A 6,000-nucleotide genomic window follows, 5' to 3' on the forward strand; every position below is an offset into this window, starting at 1 on the left:
ATCCTATGTTTACCTAAATCAGATTATTTCTAAATATTTTATGAACCAAACGATATATGATAGTCTTGCTTGTTCCTTACCCTGTTGTCCATTGCCCAGATACACTCCTACAAGACTTGTGTAGGAACGCCCTCTCCACACTACAGTATTATACTTAATATATCTTAACCAAAAAACATTGAGTGAGAGAATTTAACTTATTGAAAGGCAAAAAAAGTGGTGATTAGAAGTTTGATTGTTTAACACCTAATGTGTCCAGCTTACTATAGAGTCTAATGTATAGGCGAGGCACCACTCGGTGGTCAAGAGAGGTTAAAACCCCCTTAATCTCTATAACTTATTATTGACACTATTATTGCATGTTACAATTCTTTGCCTATTTTTATGTGCTGGATGTTGTATGTTTGAATGTAGGCTTATGTTACTTCTATTAACAGAGTTAGATCAATCGAGAGTATAAAATCACAAGGTTAATAGACTTTATAAAACAATGTTTCATATAAAAACCCCTTAGTTTAAAAAAAGCGTTGTAAGCTTTAAGTAATATGTAATTCATGTTTGTTATGCTTATGTGTTTGTTTTCAAGACTTTCATGTTATTAATTTCCTAATGGCTTTCTTTACAAATAGGACAAACATGCATAGGGAAAATAATGAAGAAGTCTTCAAAAACAGCTTGTAAATCTTTCCGATCATAGAATAAATTAAATATGTCAGAAATTTACCTACAGTTGTATTTGTGATGTTGATTACAGTGTATTTTAGTTGGGATATTTTGTCTGTTAGTTACTTGCACTTCTTTTTTCATTACTTCAGGTGTTACTGATTCAAACCTAAAATTAAATTGGCTTGCAAACTGTAGTAGAAGCTGATCTTTGATTTTCCAAAAACAAAGTAACCTCTTACCACATACGTAAGTTAATAAAAAAAGTGTCAGAAACATACCGGCACCAATAATTTAAGACAGCGAGAACACGTCTACCAATAATATTGTGAAGCAACAATAATTGTAAATTTAATAAAAAACTTATCATAATAACATTGAACATTTGCTTTTAAAGAATCGTAATAGGTAGGATGAACTTATTTTATCGGATGAATTTATGAACAAACTGTAACCATTTCTTAATAGACTCGCATAAAAAAGTGCACCTAGGCTTTAACATTTTTAATTTTAAAACAAACATTTCTTTCTCTTAATGTTACGTACTTATGTGGACGATATCAGTTCCAATAAAATGACGTCAAGAATCTGTTTATTTTTCCATCAGTTTTGAACACCCGAAATGTTTAGCCGGTCTATTGAGCCGAGCAGTACCAGAGCTCTTGCTGTGAGATTCTTGATACACATTTGAGGTATATATAACCTATCTATCGTATAGGGTATGCTTTTCGTTGTGAGACTGGATATACTGTGAAACCACATTAATATTCTAAACGTCACAAATTTACTCAGAATAAGAGCATTGCATATTTTTTTATTTTTTTTTATAACTAACCACTGACTCAAAACATGATAACTAATCAAATTTAAAGGAGTTATAAAGTCACTTAGAGTTATTGTAATAGCTCATTGTCCGGTGTTGTATCAGATAGAGCTGATATCTAAAGTGATTTGAATATAAATCCATCACTGCTGTTGGTTACCGCAGCTTACTGCTGTAGGTTACCGCAGCTTAAATCGATAGTTTTATAGTAGGCTCACTTTGGAGCATTTGGCGCAAGGATGATAATGTGTATTGAAATCCTAGTATTACATATTATTTTATGTACATCAACTTAATGTTTCAACTTATAATATTGTATTGTATTTAATATCTTAGATATAGTAGTAATTTTGTAGAAGAGCGATTTTGAGCAACATCTCACTATCATATAAAAAGTATTTTAAATTTTTATGTCAACGCAGGAAAATAAGCCTGATCGTTACTTCCGATATAGTGTGATATTTCGATTTTGCATGAACCTCAAACTTGAATCATTGCACCTAAAACACTTTTATCTCTACATAATTTAGATATGAAATAAAAAAAAAATTAAATGTTACGTAAAGGAACGCCATCAGTTTCATACAAATATCAGAACCATGGCCGTTATTGAGCACCCAATCGCTGACATACAACAAGTAAAAAGTGACAAAAACGTAATAAAAGAAACACTTCTTAAAACACGTTTTCAAGGAATCTAAGGACCCTCCGTATACACTTCTTAATCTAATGGAACATTAAAAAAAGTTTAACAAAACAAAGAGATATACTTGTTACTTGTTCCATAAATAAGCTCAAGTATATATGTCATAAATAAATATAATATTAGAATAAAACACCTGATATAAGGTCTGTGATGTACTGAATAATCAACAGCGGTGAATAATTACAAATAATTCTCAGTAGTTTACATACGTTAAACCTGACAATCTCATAGGTGTATTCGCCATTCATAAAATGCCAGACTCCGAAAAATGTTGTCATGCAGCTGTGCTGGGTTTCTACTTTGTAACATTAACATAACAAGTATTACGTTTATTTATGTTCTTATCGCTATATTTACTAAATGTATTGAAATGAGTTCTACTAGAAACGATATAATTATTGTACAAACGTACAACGGTCTCAAACTATGTATTTCATCTACATGTAAATGAATGACATAGAAGTAAAGCATGTTTTTAAATATATTTCATAGTTGCAGTACTAGGCAATGGTATTTATAAGTTAGTATAATACTTAACCTGCTAGCACAAATTTGCAATGTATATTTTTTCTAGACATAAACTCGTAAAAATTCATGTAATTTAAAAAAACTGCGGCTGAAATGGTGAGTTTAAAATGCAGGAAATACATTGAAAAAAGTGCGTTTTGAATTGAATTCGAACTGTATGTGTATTCAACTGTAGAGGATTATCAATAACTATAACGGTAACTTTATTGTAAATTTTCTTATTACTTTCTTTTTAAAACCGTCAATTGGATATCGGTTGAGAAAAAAATAAATTTAAATAAGCGTATGATGGGAATATGTTACCTTCAAAATTTTTCTATTATAATAGATAATGTCATTCAAACACTTTTTTAGGAATAGTCATAAATAAGTGTCAATATCTAACCTTAAAACTCTATACAGTATACATAATAGGTAGTAGGACTAGTTTTGAAAACATATCACAACTAACTAAAAAATCTTTTCACATTTGCGATATACGAGCGTATTTGAGGGAATGCATTTAGGTGTAGTTAAAAAGCTGAAGTTTTATTTATCATGAATAAAATGCCATTTTACTCTTTAATATATTTAAAAGTGGTTTGTATTTAGTACAGTTTTGGAATAATTAAAAGTTTAGTATTATAATATTCTAACACACTTTATTTATTTCATAATTTATATTGTTATATCTATTCCTCATTGTAGGTTCCATATCAACTTTTGTAAATATTTACATATTTTACCTATATCTGAAATTAATCTGTTTCTTAGAAATAATAAGTATAAAATATAAGTCAGGAACTTCCGTTTGTTACCCACTAATTATAGAAGAAAGAAGTAAATGAATTTCAAATAGGATAAAGGAAATCGTTGAAAATTTGCTATTAGGAAACATTAAAAGCCAATCATCAAAAAGAGAATTCATTTCACGTGCTTCAGCCACAACCAACCGGATTTTGTGGAATAAACTGAATCCAATAAAACGCTACTGCCTTTATTACAGAACAGTTCTCATACAATATTCAGTAGAGATAGTGTAGTAAAGGTGCTGTAGTCTAATATAGCACTCTCAATAACTTCAAACGCGTATCGACTATGTAGTACTGTTTATGTACAATAAAAATTCAATTTACTGATAAAAATAAAGTTCCTCTAGAAGTACCTGAAGATGGATTCTTCGAATCCGAAATGTACATTGTACAGTTAAAAAATAAAAAGTTGTCCAATTGTATATTGTTATTACTTATAAAAATAAGGTTACTTACGTTATAGTGTAACCTCATGCAGATAACAGACATGTTGCTGAACACAGACATACATACTCAGGGGTAAAAAACCTTAGAAACCAGAGTTGGAAATTTAATCACACACGAACCCGTAAAGCTGGAATAATGGGGGTTTCATTTAAATTTGGCTTATTTAAATTAATGTAAAGTAATAATGTCTTATTTATCAGGTGAAGTTAGGGCTAGGAAGCCGCCTCTAACACTTACCCAAGGGACCAACGTATTAAATGTAACTTCCGAACCGACCACCACCAATGGCCGCGCTGGCGGACTGCTTGCAAGGAAAGGCTTGTTGAGCGGTCACCCATCCAAGCAGCAGCCACGTGCAACGTTGCTTGATCTGGTTATCTTACGATAACCGTTGTACCCGCTACACTGAACTATTTATTTATGAGTTTAAATAATACGTTAAATTATGTATAAATCACCATTTTCTGTTTTTGCGTCAATTATATCGATAATTGTAAAGTCTTTTACGTTTTTTTTACCGAACGACAAATTTGAAAATAATATATATATATATATATATATATATATATATATATATATATATATATACAAAGAGCATCTATTCTTATACATTATAGCTACAAATTTAATGTTTAGGAGTATCAAGTTTTTGCGTGTTGTAAAAATAAACTTTTTTTAATTTACATTTAAAAGTTTATAATTCATTAGTAGTTCAAACGAATTTAGATGATCTCTTTATGAAGATTTTATAACGAGATTAAGTACATTCATTCAATTTTGTGTTTGATTTAGGACAAAATTAGTGTTCGTTAAAACGTTTAAGTACTGAAACTTATTTCACTGAGTTGTTGTTAATTCGCCGTGGGCGGTGTGCACCGCCATACTGCCACAATAATGGTTGTTACTACAAATAAAGAATAAATGATTGCACAATAATTTGGAATATTTACTATCAACTCGGTTCGAGTAAGCTATATCTCCTAAATTATAGAAGAATTAGACATACCTACGTATGTTTCAAAACCACTAAAACTATTTGATTCTGTTTATGTTCACTGTTTCATTATTACTATTATAATAATATATTTAAATTATTTAATTTTCAATTTATTTGGAATTTACTACATCTTAATTTATAATACATGAAATCATATTTTCAACGTAATAGCGCATCAATAAGAGCAGCTAATAAGCTTTAGTTGGTTTACAATTTGGATTTTTAATTACGTTATTTAGCGTTTATTAAGAAAATACAAATGTTATAATTCAAGCAACTACATACACCACAAATAAAAATTTATATAAGTAATCCATCCGTTAAATAATACCTCAATAAAGTTTTAACACTGAACTTCAACTTTTTACATTGTTGCTCATAGTGCAAGAAGTACAATAAACTAAGATGATACTACCTTCAAAACTATTTCAAACACTATCCTCAGACAATAGAAAGAGTATTAAAAGGTAAGAGTATTTTAACTTTTGTAGTGCTCGTATACTTTTAATTTGTGTACAAAATAATATATATATATATATATACATTTTCTCCTTCTATGAATAAATATATCTGATAGAATCCTAGTGTTGGAGTAAAAGTGTGTTGACCGTTTTGGCATTTGACACTTGGAAGAGAGTAAATGTTAGTACATAAAATGGTAAAAGCCGTCTAACAGTTGTGCCCCTGTAAGTTACGGTAAAGCAGTGTACCGTCGCTTTCCCATTCTTCTTGCTGTCAAAATCATTATCAAATATCCAATGAAAATCATAAACAATTTTAGTACCGATCTGTTACATCTAATAAATGTCATTTTGAATATATAATACTACACATTTATATTCTAATTTATCCATTTATAAATTATCTTATAACAAGTATACCACTGATTTAGTTAGTATTAAAGATAACAGAGGGGATCGTATGTTTGTCGTTGAAACTTGAGTGGTAGTGACAGTTGTGGGTTAATTAGGCTTTGTTTCATTGTCTAAAGCACAATAATGCGGCCATTAATGGCGTGGATAACCATTTGGTACATGACCTCATA

This window comes from Homalodisca vitripennis, chromosome X, assembly GCF_021130785.1.
Source record: "Homalodisca vitripennis isolate AUS2020 chromosome X, UT_GWSS_2.1, whole genome shotgun sequence".
In the NCBI taxonomy this organism is placed as follows: Eukaryota; Metazoa; Arthropoda; class Insecta; order Hemiptera; family Cicadellidae; genus Homalodisca; species Homalodisca vitripennis.